General features: G+C 34.1%; 1 protein-coding gene and 1 long non-coding RNA gene across 11 annotated transcripts in view; one reads left to right on the top strand and one right to left on the bottom strand.

Annotated features, from left to right (window-relative positions):
- The window catches only part of LOC126745325 (C-type lectin 37Db-like), a 501974-nt gene that overhangs the window by 427620 nt on the left and 54281 nt on the right, over positions 1–20073 (top strand). The gene's annotated exons all lie outside the window — the stretch shown is intronic.
- On the bottom strand, positions 11655–16282 carry LOC126745331 (uncharacterized). The gene is made up of 5 exons (XR_007663509.1): positions 16080–16282; positions 15634–16019; positions 15205–15483; positions 14988–15152; positions 11655–14934 (listed from the first exon to the last, which is right to left on the bottom strand). It is a non-coding gene; the product is annotated as an uncharacterized LOC126745331 (long non-coding RNA).

Raw genomic sequence — 20073 nt, 5'->3', positions numbered from 1 at the left:
GTACATGATCGTATAAAACACGATTACCCTAGTTTTACTGTGCATGAAATTGTTGAAGGATGAAGGACAGTTTACACTTGATAACGGTTGGAGATACTTACCAACCGAAACGTCGTGTTACATTAAATAAATAAGACAATGCAAGTCCGACAAGATGTTTTCTTTGTTGAAGGATGTTGTGGAATGACTGGAATTGAAAAGTCTACGATTTTCAAATTGTTGCGGGAAAGAAAAGTACCAAAGCAAAGCCTGGACGACCAACAAAAGTCCTTCATGAAAATACTAAATGATCGAATAATTCGAAGAAAAGTTCATACTTTTTTTTTTAAAGGAAATACCCACCCTAGACAAAATTTTGATAGAGCTTGGCCGAGATAATAGTATCCCGTTGATTACTGTTATCTCGGCAGATAACTTCTAAAGAACTTAGTTTAGAAAACTTTTATGGAAAACTTTAAAGAATATAGACTTTGCCTGGGAAAAGCATACCCGCAAAGCACTTTTACTGGAGAGCGACGAAATTGTTTGCTGGAGACGAAAATACTTGAAGTATCAATCAGTACCACAAGGAGCAAAAGAAAGTTTTTTATCTTGATGAGACGTGGATTAACGAAGGTTATATAATCCAAAAAATGTGGCAAGACAAAAATATAACCAGTGCTTGCCAAGCTTTTATAGAAGGCCTGTCCGCGGGTATTAAAGTGCCTTCGGGAAAAGAAAAAAGACTAATAATCACACATTTTGGAAGCGAACCATGAAGACATGAACTCAGACATCTCAAGTCTATTTTGGTGAAATGATAAAATTTCTTCCTGCTAATTCGGTGGTGGTTATGGATAATGCACGCTATCATTCATGACAAATAGAAAAGACGCCAACTTACTGTTGGAGAAAGCAAGAAATTATCGATTGGCTGACTGCAAAAGGTATTGCGTTTGAAGCAAATTTGATGAAATGATCAAGCAAGAGGACACAATGTGGGATCTTGACAACCTGATCGATCAGACAGTGTCGACCCTTTAATTATAATGTCAAGAGGTGATGACAGTTCGTCAGATGACGAAGACTACAATCTATCAGAATTTAATTGTTATACACTCTGTGCAAAAAGTTCCATATCCAAAAGTGTAATTTTCAACCGTTTTGCTCTACATATTATGTTCAATAAATTGGTGAAAAAAATATATTATTCCATTTAAACAAAAGTAACCTAAAAATATTTTCATAATATCGATCTAAAAGATATCTATAAACTTTCTTTGGGACACTTTTATATGTATGTGTATATTATACCATGTACAGGGTGACCCAAATTCGTCGGGCATCATGGGCATTTTGTTATGCATGATGTTGCGCAACTTTTTACTAATTTAACCAACTCAACCAACCCTGTATCTTTAATAGTTACCCAGTTCCCGATGTTGACCCAAGAATTTGGGATACCCTGTGCATACGTATTATCTTACATTTTTACTATTTTTTTAAAATAAAATAGTATTTACATAAATCATAAGGTAACATATAATATTAAGTCTCATAAAAAAAACAAGTCCTAGTTGCACGCCTTTGGCTAACCGTTTTCAATGTTTATCAGTGGATAACAATAGGCAAAACTCAAAAATTGATCCAATACCGAGTGGCACTACCAGCACTCGACGAAATGAAAGAATTTTACATTGATACTAATACCTAACTAAGGAAGTGGCATATAATATTGGTGGGTCACCGGGTACCACTTTTGCATACTTAATGAGGTTTTATTGCTGAAATAGAGTATAAGGACCTCTTAAAACGAAATCGCTAAAACACATTTACCTTGTTGATTTTACTAGGGACGGACTAGGTTGTACATTATAATGCTTAAATTTTTTAACCTTGTATGATAAAGACTCTGAAATAATAAATATTAGACACCGCAATACAGTCGTATCATTATGCTCGGACAGCAGAGCTGCCATTAAGGCTATCACGGCCGCAAAGGTAAGCTCCAAGCTTGTACTAGAGTGCATAAAAGTTCTGAAAAAACTGGTACAGGTTGGCTGCAGGGTCCAGCTCGTCTGGATACCTGGCCACGCAGGCCATGCAGGTAATGAGGAAGCGGACTCTCTTGCCAGACTGGGATCCGCGAATGTGCCCTTGGGGCCGGAACCCATAGTTGGTATTGCCAAATACGTTGCGGTCGCGTCAATGAAGGGTCTGACAAGGGACAAGTGGACCCACCGAAGATGGACTGAGTCCTCTGGTATGAGACAGGCCAAAGCGCACATAGGTGGGCCCTCTGCCTGTCTCACCAAAAATCTACTACGCCTAAAAAGACGCGAAATTCGACTAGTGATAGGTCTTTTAACCGGTCACTGGCACTTAAGAAGCCATCTCCATACTATCGGTATTGCGGACAACCCGGAATGCCGATGGTGCTGTGAGGAGGATGAAACCGTTGACCATGTAGTCGGGGAGTGCCCAGCAATCACGCGCGCCAGGTTCAAATACTTGGGTAACACTTTCAGTGTACCGAGCGACTTTAAGTCCTTCAGACCAGAGGGCCTTATCGGTTTCTCTAAGGCCGTTGGGCTCTGGTAACCCCTGGTGGGGCATGACGGGTCCATCAGGAGACCTATATGCACAACTGCCTTGGCAGCCCACTGTTTCGTCAATTCAATTCAATAATAAATATGGATAGCTTGAACATTAAACTAAAGAAAAGGCACTCTTATTCTTTATTTGTTTGGAGAAAAAAATTAAGGAATCACTGTTTTAATTTAATTAAAAACTCGCTATCTTTCACGTTGTTAATACATTGATCCTTTATTTCGATAATAACTTATGGTTTTTTGGATATCTTGGTGAACGCAACTTGAATTAAGTCGAAACATGAAATTCACGTTTATTGAGTATGCAGATATGCATCTGATGTATGAGTAGAGTAGAGTAGAGTAGACTAGTTTATTGATGCGAGTAACCTTACAGTCTTACACAAGTCCCAAAATTAAACCAAGAAAAACAGTGTATGTAGAAGTTAAAAATACAGTTCAATAACAATTGAGAGATTAAAAGAAAAACAAATTACATATCTATAAGTCACTACGCAAATTTAAAATCAAATACAAATAAAAACATATAAATATAGGCAAAAAAATATTAACAAGTACAAATTTATGACATATTAACAAAAACATAAATACTGTTGTTGAACAAATTTATAATAGTAATAAGAAAGTACAATAAAATCTAACAAAAATCTGTCAAGATCTGAGCACATTTGTCATTCGTTCAGAGGCATGGTTATAAACTCATCAATCAATAAAAGTTATGTTCTAGAAAAGTATCTCTGATGAGTACTTAGAATTTTTTAGGAGATAGCTGGAGAGTTGAACATTTTTATTTTTCTCAAGCCATTTCTTGGCCCTTAATATAACAGTCATAGTCATATTGGTTTATAGTTCCTCAAGACTCTCAGATGATGAAAGCAATGTTGTATCATCTGCAAATAAAAAAGAGGAATTCGGCTTCAGAAAGGTACACAGATCATTAATATAAAGTATAAATAGTATAAGACCGATGACTGACCCCTGTGAGACTCCAAAGTTTACAGGACAAATACTAGAGACAATACCATAGTTTCCAGTGCATTGACGTCTATTAGTAAGGTAAGATCTGAAGAAAGCGAGGACCACTTCTCTAAAGCCATAAAATGCTTCCAGCTTATTCAGAAGGAACTCTGGGTTGACACAGTCGAAGGCCTTACTGAGGTCGCACAGAGTCAGAGCAGTGTGTTTGCCCCCCTCAAAGCCATCGGCTATGCTATTAACCATGCTGATTACTGCTTGGGTTGTTGATAGGCCAGTCCTAAAACCAAACTGGCCAGGGTGCAAGATGTTATAAAGATTTATGTGTGCGTAGTCAATCTGATCTTAATTAAAATCTCAAATACCTTTCCAAAAATGGGTAAAATGGATATAAGTCGATAGTTTGACGGGTCCTCTTTATCACCCCTTTTGAAGATCGATATGACCCTGCTAACCTTGAGATTTTCTAGAAAAAGCCCTTGTTCAAAACATAAGTTGAAAATTAAGGTCAAAGGGACAACTAGAATGTCCTTGGTTTATTATAGCACTGGTAAACGTCAACTGCCCTAGAATGTTTTATTGTCATATTATTTTATTATTTTCTACCTGAATCGGAGAGATTTCCCTACATTTCCTGGGACACGCTATATATATATTCTATGGGGTGATGACAGTTCTTTATCAAATGACGAAGTTTATATTTTTTTATAATCAATTATGTATTATTATTTATATCTTTCTAAAACTTTCAATAAAGTTATAATAGTCCGCACCTTTGTCGTAACATTTTCAGTGTTTTTCCGATGGACAAAAATAGAAAAAGCAAATCCAGGCAAACCCAGAATTAATTTCGTAGTGCAAACTATGGAAGTGGCATACATTATTGGAGAATCACCCTGTACCCGTTTTGCATACTTAATAAGATTTTGTTACTCTCTATGTATTTGAAATAGACTATAAAACCGGTTACTGATTAGCATCTTTTAAGTCGCGCTTCGTTCATTGTCATAGATTTATTTTGCCATAAATATAAACTTATTAATTTGTCATTGGTACTTTGATTATTTATTAATCATCACCCTTATTTCAGTGTGTCGGAGCAGCATCCCTATTTTTACAGTCTGACCTTGGTAATTTTTTCTTAATTCAATGACTTAAATGTTTAATATTACATAATCGGGCTCAAAACAGTAATGTATCGCCAACAATGCACAATTTTAACGTTAAAAGATATTCCTTTGAACTGAATAAACCGTTTATTCTTACCAACTCCTTTTTAAGCCCTAATTGCCTAAAGGTCCATTAACTTTAATTATTTTGACTCTCTTGGGCAGCAGATTGTATGCCCTTTAAATTGTACAGGCCGACAACAATACCTACGTCTCCGGAGAATAAGTGAGACGAAAGGTAAATATGGTCGCTTCATTAGCTTATGTTATTCTTTTATTTTTAAAAACTGAACGTGAACTATAAAAAAAATGTAGTTGTTGATTTAGACTAAAAAAAACTCAAGAATATGTCAAATAATGGGGTATACTAAATCAGATATATAACGTTATTGTTTATATTGGTATTTCATATTTCTTGAGACAACAAAAGATTTTAAGAAATAATATCTCGAAAAAAAAATAACATTAACAAAACAGAGCAGTTTTATAAATTGTACCATTTATACTCTATTTCAGAAGTGTGTAGAGCAATAAAACCTCATTAGGTATGCAAAAGTGGTACCTGGTGATCCACCAATATTTTATGCCACTACCTTAGTTGGGTATTAGTTTCAATGTAAAATTCTTTCTTTTCGTTGATTGCAGGTAGTGCCACCCGGTTTTGGGTCAATTTATGAGTTTTGCCCATTGTTACCCACTGATAAACATTGAAAACGGTTCGCCAAAGGCGTGCAACTGGGACTTGTTTTTTACCTTATAATTAATGTACTTAAATGCTATTTTATTTTAGAAAGTTACTTTTGTTTAAATGGAATAATATATTTTTTTCACAAATTTATTGAACATAACATGTAGAGTAAAACAGTTGAAAATGTCACTTTTGGATCTGGCACTTTTTGAACAGTGTATAACAATTTTAAATTATAATAGATTGTAGTCTTCTTCGTCATCTGACGAACTGTCATCACCTCTTGACATTATAATTAAAGGATCGACTGTCTGATCGATGAGGTTGTCAAGATCCCACATTTTGTCCTCTTGCTTAATTACATGCTGGACTGCTTTTCGCCAATTCTCTGGTGTCGCTTCCGTAATGGCTTGATCAAACAGTAGCTTAACATCTTTCATTTTAAAAGTCGTGTTTTGTCTTGCTACAAATCCTTTTACCTGCGCCCATATCAGTTCTATAGGATTTAGTTCGCAATGATATGGCGGTAAGCGCAGTACAGTTATATTATATTTTTCGGCTATATCTTCCACGGCGTATTTCATGAAACGAGTTTTGTGTAAGTTTGCTATTGCCAGCAGTTCTTTTTTTATCAAATTTGCTTCAAACGCAATACCTTTTGCAGTCAGCCAATCGATAATTTCTTGCTTTCTCCAACTTGAAGTTGGCGTCTTCTCTATTCGCCGTGAATGATAGCTTGCGTTATCCATAACCACCACCGAATTAGCCGGAAGAAATTTTATCATTTCACCAAAATAGTCCTCGAAAACGTCTGAGTTCATGTCTTCATGGTAATCTCCTGTGCGAGTCGACTCAAAGGTTAGCAGACCTTCTTTTAAAAATCCCTCTTCGCTTCCAATATGTGTGATTATAAGTCTTTTTCCCTTTCCCGAAGGTACTTTAATACCCGTAGACAGGCCTTCTATGAAAGCTTGGCGAGCACTGGTTATATTTTTGTCTTGCCACATTTTTTGGACTATATAACCTTCGTTAATCCACGTCTCATCAAGATAAAAAACTTTCTTTTGCTCCCTGCGGTACTGCTTGATACTTCTCAAGTATTGTCGTCTCCAACAAACAATTTCGTCGCTCTCCAGTAAAAGTGCTTTGCGGTTATGCTTTTCCCAGGCAAAATCCATATTTTTTAAAGTTTTCCATAAAAGTTTTCTACTTATCAACGGAATACTGTCATCTCGGCCAAGCTCCATTAAAATTTTGTCTAGGGTGGGTATTTCCTTTTTAAAATAAAAAGAGTGAACTTTTCTTCGAATTATACATTTAGCATTTTCATCAAGGACTTTTGTAGGTCGTCCTGGCTTTTGCTTGGGAGATTCCACTTGACCTGCTACTTTTCTTTCCCGCAACAATTTGAAAATGGTGGACTTTCCAATTCCACTCATTCGAGAACATTTTTCAACAATTTCTTGCACAGTAAAACTAGGGTAATCGTGTTTTATGCAATCATGTACATTTAAAATAATAACTTTTTCACTCAGCGATAGTGGAGAATTTTTAGTACATCTTTTCGTTGGACTGAATACCTCCATTTTTTAAATATTGGGATAATAATATTGTGATTACACTACAGCGTAGCAGTGACTACTAACGTTTAAAATATGATTTAAAAGTATTTATAGTCTGTATATATTACCTGACCCCATTTTTGCATGTTACAAAGCGTTAAAAGATAGGTACCTATACAAAAGGATTAAAAGTATTTATTTAGTATTTAATCTCTTTCAAAATAAAGGCATTTAATCCGTGAAAATTAAATTCATAAATATTATGAGTACCTGCGCCTATGAACTACCACGAAATGTAGCCAAACAGAACGGAATTCCCCAGTTTATTGCTCTATACACTTCTGAAATAGAGTATAGGTCTAGACCTTAAGTAACGATTTGAGTGATGTAACTCCTAATATAATGTAATTTCAAGTAGGTACTTATCAATAATAGGAACCAACATTTACCTGGCAAAATAAATAGTGAGTTGCTATCTCTCACGCCAATTTTGTTCCAGATAGGTATGAACATCTTTACCACCAACGGTATGCATTCTTATGACTATGACTTACCTGTTTTTTCCTGATAAAACTTCCGTGTTAGTATTACACGTGAAATATTTCCATGTAAAATATTATAACAATGATTAATAATGACAATAACAAGTTAAACAAATGTCCACACATCTGTTTAATTGTTGTGGACCGCCCCCCTCGCACCAACTGATGATGATGGAAATGTTAGTCGGTCATCATAGATTAATACTACTTAGATAAGAAACTCCTGTAAGAGCCAATAGAACACTGAACGTCGATTGACTGTTGCGACCTCTGAATTTCGAGTAGTAGTACTAACCGGAAGTGAAAATGTATTTGTGACGTCTTAATAGCGGGTAATTTAAAATTTGATTATGGCACCAAATTTGAATTTCGCTCTACTAAACTTAAAGTTAGTGGGAAATGCAGGGTTGTTTCAGAAATTATGGTACGTAAGAGTCCCAACTTAAAACAATTTTTCAGGCAGATTGAAAAAGTGATAAATTTGGATATTTCCTCCCCATATTAAATAAATTCCTTTTTCTGTTTGCGAACTCCTTAATGTATAAACTCATAACTTTAATTAGGAACTTTCTTGTATGACTAAAAAACTTTTTCTTTATACAACAAAGTTAGGGTTTATTCAGGGTGTTACAAAATATATAAGGGTCAATAAAAATTTAATAAAATACGGTAACCAAATAAATACTGTATACTAAATTCAGCAGTAATGTTCCTTAGTAAATATTGTAAATTAAATTGAGGAAAGGTTGCCAGATTATTTATTGACAAACTCCTTAACTGTTGTGAAGCACTTGTATGTGACTTCTAGTCGATTAACTTATAGGGGGTTTTAGCCCTTAAGGATATTTAGATGAATACTACTGCGGTCAGTTTAGTACTGTCTTTAATAACGTAATTTTCTCCTATTTAAACAAACTTAACTATATACAATATGTGACATAATTAGTAACAATGATTATAATGCAATAGATAAAAACTGCTGTCTGTTGCGGACTGCGTACCTGGCCTCGTTCGGTTTGCTATGTTATAGGTGGTTCTATTTTTCAAGTTCAAATAATAATTATGGTAAAAAATATTATTGAACTATTTTGTATAGTTATCCCGATTTTATGTCTAATATGAGATTAAGCATTCTGGCCACTCGAGAAAGTGATATCTTCTTTGGTTGACACGCTGCTGTACAAATGGAGGGGTTCAAGCTGGATTCCATTTTTTACATCTGGATCCTCTCATTGTATTGGCTGCTTTTTGGCTGACTTCCACTTGTAATAGGCATAAGCGGAAGCTATTAGTGTGACAATTGCCAATATAGATATTACCGTGCTATTGGTCGTCATATGGTGGTGGATCAGCCTCCATTTAGTTTCTTGTAGCTGATATTCTATTTCTGTTTCTTCATTCATGAGGTCGCTTATAGAGTCAGATGGGTAGAGCACTGGTTCAGTCTCAATATTTTTGATTTGCCCTGTTGTATTCAATGTTTTTAAGTCTAAATTGACAGGTTGAACCAAGGTACTTGCTGTTATGGTTATTGTGTCTCTTCTTTGTGGTATTAATACATTTTTCTTAGTCTTGATTAGGCAGTTCTGATACCAGTTTGGTTAATCAGTACGTCTTCTCTTATGCCATCACAAATTATAGCAATTTTCAATTGACGCTCTGTAACGACCATCCAAGTGTTGGAATCATGGAGTTGTTTCCAAATACTTGAGTGAACTGTCACTTTTGTGACTGGACAGGAAGTATTTTCAGTGCGCCGATACATCTCATCTATAACGCAGTCTGGACTGGTTTTAATATTTCTTGTTGTAGTTGGCGTACATATGTATGTATGGTAATGATATACAATATGTGACATAATTAGTAACAATGATTATAATGCAATAGATAAAAACTGCTGACTGCTGCGGACTGCGTACCTGGCCTCGTTCGGTTTGCTATGTTATAGGTGGTTCTATTTTTCAAGTTCAAATAATAATTATCGTAAAAAATATTATTGAACTATTTTGTATAGTTATCCCGATTTTATGTCTAATATGAGATTAGACAAAATAACTATCAACAAATTACCAATGAAAGAGGAACAAGTAAACATAGCAGCAGAAACAAAAGATAAAAAATTCACAATTTATATAATGAAAATTAGCAATTATACATGCTTGTTAAAATATTAAATAAAATATAAAAATTCTTCCAAATTCTATAATGTATAAGCTTATTTTATTGAGAAACTTTGTTGTATGAAGAGCAAAGTGAGCAAAATAGAGTTTATACAGAATGTGACAAAAAGATTATTGTAAATGAACAAAAGCAATACATTTTTTATAAAATCACCAAGAAATTACCCCTACTCAAGTCACTAGTGTATTCCTTACTAAATATTATACATTAAATAACTACCAACAGATTAGTAAGGAAAGATTCAATAAGTAACTATGTTAAAAGTAAAATTTACAGGGGTTTTCTATTTGCCTTTAAAAATTTCAGACTCCAAGATTTGCATAGGTTTCAAAATTGCTTATGCATTAAAAGTACTGAAATTGCTCTTCTCTCAGGTTTGGCATCATATTTTAACAGCGTTTTCCCTTTAATGCACTGGTGCGCTGATCTCAGTTTTCATATTCCATTTGTTTGCACCTTTCAAGTTTTTACATTCCATTTGAAAACTAAGGCACATAGTTATATGTATACACAAGTTGCCCCGAGCGCATGTTTTTACGCACCTTGCAAGCAGTACCACGGTATGTACTTAGGTACTTAGGTATTTATTCTATTATAAGTTTTCATCACTTCCTGGTACATGATCATTCGCAGAAGACAACTCTCTTATTAAATCAAGTCTTTTTTTATGACGCTTCTCTTTCCTTTGTTCTTTTTTTTTCATGTATTTCTAACAAAGTTTCTTGGATTGTTTTTACTTTTTTTTTTAAATTTAGGTGTAGATTCGGAACTGGAGGGTGTAGCACATCCATTATTACAATGCCACTTGCTATTCCCATAACCTCTGGTTCCACTGAATCATCAATGGATGCTATTTTATTCATCTCATTTTCATAAGGAACCTCCACCCGTTCTGTTCCAGATCTTCTTTTATTGTTTACTGTTGTTGTTTACATTTTTTTTCTTTTTAGAATAGTTTTATACCTATTCTCAGCTTTAAGAGCAGTTTTATTGCAGTCTAGTTTTTTATTTATAAGCTCAGCTATTTTATTCCATATATTCTTTTTTGTTTTGAACCTCTTTAAAGGTTTAACAAGCGGTAAGTATTCTTCATAAAAATCTAGAAGCATTACTGATTGGGCATCAGACCATTCATTATTATTAATACAAGTCTGTCCAGGAACTACGGATTTTTCCACCTTTAAAATCTTTTCTTCGTCTTTTTCTTTATAGGAGGACTTCAGTGCCATTATCATACTTTTTTAATAGTTTTTAGGGGCTCAGTTAAAGAGTTAAATCCATTATTTATAAACTCAATAAGATAACGGATTGTGTATTAATTATCAGCTGCAACAACAAAAAATCTAATAAGTTTTTTGTTGTTGCAGATGATAATTAGTTCGGAGCCATCAAGTTCAAATAAACATATCGTTTAAAGTAAAATGTATATTTTACCATATTCATTACTGATGTGTTTATATATCATACCAACAAAAACGACAAATAAATAAAAATACAAATCAGCTTAGAATTATTCAACTTTACTTACTTGTGATTTTAAACAAGTGGTCTGCCGAATCTATAAGAAATACACATTTAAATTGCTCTCCATTAATATTAAAAATTAATGTGAAGTGGCCTTCCTTAGTTTCATCTATTTTGCGATTTATAAACTCTTATTTACAGGAATTCATTTATATTCGGTTCAGTCAAAAAACTCAAAACCAAAGGACCCAATTAAACTACCAAAAATATCCAAAAATTAATTCAATCATATCCTCATACCGAAAAAAGTGAAAATGAGACAATTTACACTCAAGGTTAAAAAATAAGTGTTCCGTTTACGACGCACCCCTGTACAATTTTGACAGCATAAAAAAGTGGCGGTGTGCAGTGAGTGCTGCACTTTTATTACAAGTGGAAAACGCTATAAGTAAGTTTTGACATTGAGGCTGTCAAAAAGTATACAGAAACTAGCTGACCCGGCGAACTTCGTACCGCCGTAGTTAATACCTAACAATTTAATAAAAAAATCAAAACATTATTACAAAAAGCTAGTAAATATTTATTGTAACGCTTTTTGATACACAAAATTGTTAGTTTTCTTTCCTGGAGCGAAAATAAATAATGTGGAAGATTTTCCAACACCGGAGCAGGCCACATACAATTGACCATGTGAAAAACATGGATTTTCTAAATTTATGCCACAAACATTTAACATGTGATTGCTACTGCCCTTGCGATTTATTTATCCTCATTGCAAATGCAAGTCGCACAGGAAATTGCATCCGCTTAAAATCGAATGGCATGTCGTTCGGAATCATGGAGATGCGTGGAATTAAAACGTCTTCGCCTTTGTACTTCCCTTTCAAAATTGTTGCTTCGATGACATTGTTCATCAGTTTGTTCACCGCAAGGCGGGTGCCATTGCAAAGACGTGGTTGGTTCATGTTCCGCAACATAATAATAATCGATCCGACTCTTAATTGCAGATTATGAGGTGGAAGTCCGGGTATTTCCAGCGAATTTCAAAATTCGGTTGGATAGTTAACGACATCATCTTGGTTGGTAACGGAATCAATGGATTTATAAGTCATAAGATCGCCTGCAATCTTATTTTGAATTTCAAAATTTATTTCGTTGACATCAACGTTTTTGGCAGCCAATATAACTCGTTCGCTTAACCAATCGTGGTTTTATAATTTTAAACAATATTTAGGAACACCTCCTCGATAAGTTCGGTTTTTGATTCAACAAAGTTACAAAAATTGGGAGGGAAGTTAATGTATCCCGACGATGTGTCTACTGGAATTTTGCCATTATCAATATCAAGCAATTGTTTTGAAAAAGCTTCTCCAGATTGATCGTTCTACAATTCGACTCGCATGTTTATATTTAATTTAAGTGTTTTGACTTACTTCCATAAATTTGACGACTTCAAACATGCATTAAGTTCATCGGCTGGTGTTGATCGTGGCATTATCGGCAATGTTTATCGAAAATCACCTGCCAATAGAATCATCGCACCACCAAACCGGTTCTGGTTGTGTCGTAAATCTTGCATTGTGCGGTCTAATTACCTCCAGAGATTTTTTGATTGCCATTGTGCACTCATCCCAAACGATTAATTTGCTTTGTTGTAAGACTTTGGCCATCGCACAATTCCTCGAAATGTTGCAAGTTGGAGTTTCAATAATTTGCATGTTTAACGGCAACTTGAGTGCTGAATGAGCTGTTCGACCGCCTTCTAACAACGTAGCTGCAATACCTGATGAAGCAACTGCGAGTGCAATTCCATTTTGCGATCGAATCGCTGCCAAAATTAATGAGATTAAAAACGTTTTTCCAGTTCCACCAGGAGCATCTAAGAAAAACAGTCCCCCAGTCTCATCGTTGACTACTCTCATCAGCGTATCATAGGCATGTTCATGTTGTTGATTTAATAAGGGAACGTTTCGTTGAACTATTTCCGTCAATCCCTCAGAATCATATTCGGTTTCGCGTCTTAACTCTTGATTAAATGCGTCGTGCATTGGGCGATTGGGACCTATCATTCCTAATTGTATTAATCTTTTGTTGGTAAGCATCAAGCACATGTCCTCAATTAAAATTAATGCCTCATTTTTAATTTCTTCGTTCATTTGCAAATCTGCATTCGATGTCCTAAGTCGCATCCGATGCAATATATCTTCGGCCATATGATAGTTATATTTGTTCCACAGATCAATTGGCGTTGATGGGAAGCATGTAGACAAAATTATAGAAAACAATGTTTGTATTTGTTTAGCATTTGATGAAACTACAGCATCTTCCAGAGTGTGGTGCCAATGAGTATCATTTTCTAGCAATCCCATAAGTTGACAGGCTTCTCTGTATATGCCGCATAATACACCATTAATAGTTCGCAGATGTTGGAATGATGTTGGTCCACGAACATTGATTAACAGTAAACGCAAATAAAAACACTCGTCTTGGTTGGGATGAATTGTGTAAAGACGTCCTAGTGCATCGGTGGAAAATACTTGTGGGTATTCTGGAACGGGCTGACCTTGTTTTCTTCATTGAAATTTCTCTAACGATTGATTCCAGGTATAATATCTTGGCATTTCGGAGTAAAGCAGCGTTCGGGCAAAGTCATCATTCTGGCACATTTCAAAGAAGCTGGTCAGTGTTGTTGATGGCGGCCTGTCAGCTTGTTGTAATACGTTACGTGCTGTAAAATACACTCGTTGCCCATTTTCTAAATGTACCGCCAAGTGAACAACAGTGGGGTGTCTTTCATGCAAAGCAAATGAAAAGATACGCCACATCGCTTCATTACTGCTAACATAGCGACCCATTTGAAATTGAGTGATTTCATCTCTTGCATTTTCGGCAGCAATTCCGAACACAGCCATGTCACTACTTCACATATTTGCAGATGTATTTAATAGATTTACAGAATGGCAATATTCTACATTTATGTGTGCTTTAAATGTTTTGGATAATAATGGCGAAAATGGAACAACCCAACGATTATCAACTTCAATGTCCTGTTGTTTCACTTTGACAATTGTTAATCTTCCATTGTTATTGGTGGAATGGCGGAGATAAAGTGGATCTTTCTAATTATCGGGAATTTCTGCTGATATCACATCATCGATTTCATTAGATCTTATCCGCTCAACCAACCAAATGAGGATATGTGCATGTGGCAGTCCGCATTTTTGCCACTCTACTGAATCCAACACCTTGTCTCGCCGAATACGCGATGCGTAACAATAAAATCCATGAGTGATTTTAATTTTCTTTTGAACACCCTTGCAGTGATGTCATGGCGATCAATAGGTCATTGGCCAGCAAATAATTCCTGGCGAATTTCTGTCCACTGCGGATTACACGTGAACGTGATATACAGATCTGGTGTTCCATAATGACGTACATATGTCATAGCATCCTGAGCATATTCATGCATATGTCTCGGACTTCCGATGTACGTTGCTGGAAGAATAGTCATTCCGCCAACATTCTGTGCATTTCCGTCAGCATTGATGGCATCCTGAAGATGAATGTATTGCTCGGAACGGAGTTTTGACTGATTCAACCTGATGAATGTCAATCGCTCAGTTTCAAACTTTACATACATATCTACAGCATACTGGTGTAATAGACGCCGACATTTAAAAATGTGATTATCCTAATTTTCCCTAACCATCAATTTATATGAATAATAATTCATTGAACTAACTTTTTTGTTAGTTTCAGCACCTGTAAATAAAATGTAGTATATTAGATAATAGGACGTATATTTGGTTATTTACCTGTAAGTGGATTTATCATCTTGATTGTAAAATGATACCCATCTTCACCTTGCCAAAATAATATAGGATATTCTAACGCATCATATGATCGATGTGTTTCGGACACACGCTGCAGTTGATCGTTCCGCCGATTTAAAATAATATCTCGTTTTTCTAAATTTTCACCTACGATGACAATAGCGACTTCATCAATTGTTGGCGCATTAAAACGTCTTACATGTTCTCCTGCAGGCTTCTTTTCGGCTCTGATAACAATTTTATAATCATCAGATGGCATGCGGTCTAAAGCGGTCTTGAATAATGCAACCAATTCGTTGTGTTGATGAAAAAAACTTTGTAGTTTTTCCACTAATGGTCTTTTCACCGAATTGTTGTATGCAGAACGCTGATTAACTTGTTGTGTTGAATCACCCATAAAATAAATTTGCAAAAATTGGTAGTCACTATCTGGCGTTGGCAATAAAGATCCTGTTCTATGATATATTTGGCCTTGAATCTGCAAAAGAAAATATATTTAATATAGGTATTGTCTATATACTGGCAAAGTAAATACCGGCAAAAGCAACTTCTGTAACACTCTTACTTCTGGTGGCTTTTTTATAGTTACAAATATACTTTCCGTACCATATTACTGAAAGCTACTTACCTTAAAAGTAGGCATAAAATTATCTCTACAAATTTTTGTTGCTTCAAATGACGTCATTTAAAAGCAATTATTATATTGCTGGATATTATTTAAAAAATGTTTTGAATCTGGATGATTTCCGGAAACTAATGAATATAGTGGATCTGGAGGATTTGGCATCGTAACTAAATGCATCTCGATTTGGATTAAACCTGAACGGAACGTTTCTACGTTCTTGGTTATTCCTATTCCATCTATTCCTTTCAACTTTATTTCGCATCTCGCGTTGCTCGTTGGTTTGACTTGCCCGTACATGTTGTTGGCTTGCAGCATTTCGCGTTCTACGACTTAAGTTGGTTCGTCGAGTTATTGGCATTTTTGAGATTTATATGTCAAATAAATAATCCCTAAAACATGTTTCTACATATAACTTATGCATACCACGTAGTCTATTAAAAGTCTAATACCTGATAAAATTTTTAATATTTTATGTCACCTACTTTAATATTTTATGCCACCCTGTTTATAATTTGTCTTTAAACACTAAACAACCACTGTTGCACTCAACAAACTAAAAAGTTTCACTAAGCTGAACTAAGAAGAAAACTCACTAAAACTCGCTAAACAAAGACACTTTTCTTTCGAATGACGCAAAGCATTAAAAGCTGTCAAATGCGAAAAACTGACTTATTATGTTTCAGAATGCATGCATGCTAAATAGAAATTGCTGAAAGCGCCATCTATTTTTAATATTTTATGTCACCTACTGCCACCCAAGCGCGATCTATTTTTTATTTCTTAAATTACTTTGACCGATAGATGTCTTTAGACTGTCTTATTCTAATCGAAACCGATAGATGTCGCGCAAAGCATTTTTAATTTTTTTTGCGAATTTCCAATTTCTGGTGCAATTTTCCTGATGGTTTATTCTATAATATCCTTATACAAACTAAAATATATCTTAAGAAAAAAGAATTAATAAAATCGGTAAAGTCATTATCAAGTTATTTAATGACCAAGGAAAATATGGATTTATTTTTATATATTTAGACAAGATGAATTCTGTTCTATATTGAACTTCGCTGAGCCATTTATTTTGGAGTCCATGTGTAGAAATAGAAATCGTATTTTGAAGTATTAATTTTTAAAATCTACCCAAATGAAACAACAGACTGAACTAAATAAATGGAAAATTTGTGTGCGAAATATGAGAACATATTTAATAAGAAAAAATTAAACATATTTTAAGGTAATAAGGAGAGTTAGTTTTCCGGAAGAAGTAAAAAGAAAGCCTGTGCAAGCTAAAGAACTATTAAAATTAACGGATTTTATATGACATAATTTGATGGTTGACAGTCCGTGCAGCATCGGTAAAAGCGGTAGTTTTGCATTCTTAGCGCCATCTAAATTTCGAGAAGTAGAAGATTTTTAGCGTTCCGTAAATCTTCCAAGCTTTCAAGGCCCTGGTCGGCGATACTGCTAGGCTGGCACAAAATATACTTTCTTTAGAACAATATCAGCAATGGTAACACATGGGTATGAATTTCAGCGCCATCCCGGACTAAGAAATGAACTTAATCAAAGATTTTTCTGACGGGGTGGTGGATGCGCCTTCTATATTACAATGATTTTTATTCGAATTTCTTGGCGCATTACATTTATTTTTATTTTAAATTGTGACTTGGAAATAAATAGCTAATAAATACATCAAGTGAGTCTTTAGTTGACGTTTATTAATTAGTTGGGTTCATGCAATCTATTAATTTCTAAGTCAAAACTTGAGACTAAACGCAACGACTAAAACAATGACAAGACTAAACGCTATATTTTAAAGAATGGGTGATTTTTGTTTTGTGATTAATATAAAATCTTTTGCGAAATTAAGACAATTTTTTTTAACAAGATTTAGCAGATAAAATTAAAAGAGAAGAAAAAGCAAGCAGAAAAAAACAAAATTCACATTAATTATTTATTATACATATTGTACTATAACTTAGGCATACATATAATACATTTTAACTGTATAAACTATACTATAAAAATTTAAAATAATTGGCAATTATAAAAACGCCTTAAAGATTTTTTGGGGGTATTTTCAATAAGATCCAAAAGTTATAAGAAACTTTTAGATTTCACATTTATTAATCAACTTGGCTACATCATTTGTAGTTATAGTACATAGTCATCCCAAGTTATAATAATAATCGAACAGCATTGAACATACACCTAGATGCGTAAACACTTGTTAGTGCCTGTAAATCAATGATAAAAACTTGATTAAACTTCAACTAAACAAATACAACTAACCTAAATAAAAATACCTTATTGGCTCATCTATACCTTGACCTATATTGTTTATAATTCTTATAAAAAAGAACATTAATCAAATCACCCTATAAACATAGATTTATAAAACTGTCTATCTTTTTTTTAACTGTTCAAAAAAATATATTTTTATTTCAAAAAATAAATGGTCTATACAACTTGCTAATTGTAATAAAATTCATAATTTTTAAGTTATTTGGTATAACAATATAAAATGTAGCTTATATTAACCTAAAAATCTGTGCCCTTATTTTGTATTTTTTATATTTGGTATTATTTAGTGTTTGTTTACATTAATCGCCATTAGACTAATTAACATAACTGTTTATAATTATTTATTTGATTTAAGCATATAAATAAACGCCTGTTGACAATGAAATCATATTCACTTCCGATTTATCACAAAAAGAATAAAATATCAAGAGATTAATGTGAACGAGGTCAATATGTAAAATAGAATCAAGATCACCATATCATATTATAATAATGTTTAAAAAATGCAAAAATCACATAAAAATTTAGGCTCTATAAATACATTTTTTTGTGACTATTAAATCTTTAAAATCCAGTATTATCCTGAGTTAAAAAAAAATTAATTAATATTTCGAAACTAGATGTATTTCTTTAAAAATACAGAAACTATCTTAGATAAAATACTTACTAATAATATAACTGCATACAAATAAAACAGGAACAGCGTCTTTCGAAATGCTTCTTCTTAAATTTTCAAAAACCTTTTCTTGAGGAAAATGCGTGGCACAAATGCGAAATCTTTCATAAATTTCAGCATACCTACGCTTATTTAAAATGGGATTATTAATATTGCTAACCCACATTTTAAACAAATTCATATTATATTAGATCTTGGGTATAAGAAATTTAAATCGTCCAATTACCTCACATTTCGGCACACAACATTTATAACACGGTTTTTGTTGCTCTGGATGACATTTATAACAAAATAACAACTAAGTTCAAAAGCAACTACTAATTATTCACAAATAATGACATAGTAATTTACGTGTTCGTACACAGAAATCACAACATTTATAAGAATCAAAAAAATTAAGTGTCCTATAATGAATATTTTCCTAAAAATAGATACTTACTATACTGCAATTTACCGGAAAAAAATATTATTATTGTCCTTCTGGTAGCACCACTTATTATTATTAAACATCATAAACAATGTGCACCACCTACGCTCATGATTTTTGAAGATTTTTTTTCTTAAAATAAACTTTTAACTAAATAAAGATGTTCTCTCTCAGTTTGAGAGACAACCTTAATGAATACATCTTGAGCCATTCTTTAAGACTGGGTTGCAAAAGGACTTTTTTTTATAATAGGGGCCTTTGAGTTATTACGCTTACCTTGCATTTCAAGTTTATGTGGTAACCATGGTACAGCGTCCCAAGTTAGTTGCACAGGGTTGTTAAAATTGGAACCAGAAGTGTTGGGAAGGATGGATTCAACTTAATTTTAAAAAATATATGATTTCTGTGACTGTCTGTGCGATTACTAATTTGCATAAAGGATATTTGCACAAATATCCTAATCTAGATAAAGACAAGGAAATTGAAATTCCCAAAATTTTGATCGGTGGAAAATCGAGGTCTAAAGCACGGCGCCCACTGAATCGGTCATCGACTCGACCGTCTCGGCATGGTCGGCACAATCGGCCGGATTTGCTTCACATGTATTTAAATAGGGCCGCGCGCACTGAAGCGGTTCGGTACGTTCGGTCGGTTCGGTTTTCCCCGGCGACGATCTCATATTGTGAGGAGGACAACTTTTGCCGATTGCACCGAAAGCCTGCGACTATTTTAGAATTTTTTCGCATAGAGTGAGGAACTGTTTCAAAGAATTTTAAAAACCGTTGATTTGATAAATATGTCGAATAGTTTAATCGAAGCTGTTCGTAGTTTTAGAATATTGTATGATAAACAAAACACATATTATCATGATAATTTAAGGAAAGAAAACGCTTGGGAGGAGGTATCCAAAAAACTGGATGTTGTGGTAAGTGTCATTTATTATATCTTAAATCGGTGTTTTCGTTATTTACTGTTTATTAAGTTAGCATCATCAGAAGATTTTAAAACTCAGTTTTAGTTATCTGAGGATGCCAACTTG

The sequence above is a fragment of the Anthonomus grandis genome, chromosome 15 (genome assembly GCF_022605725.1).
Source record: "Anthonomus grandis grandis chromosome 15, icAntGran1.3, whole genome shotgun sequence".
NCBI classification, from domain to species: domain Eukaryota; kingdom Metazoa; phylum Arthropoda; class Insecta; order Coleoptera; family Curculionidae; genus Anthonomus; species Anthonomus grandis.
Note: the sequence above shows the minus strand (reverse complement) of the source record. Positions and strands in the feature narration are given on the sequence as shown.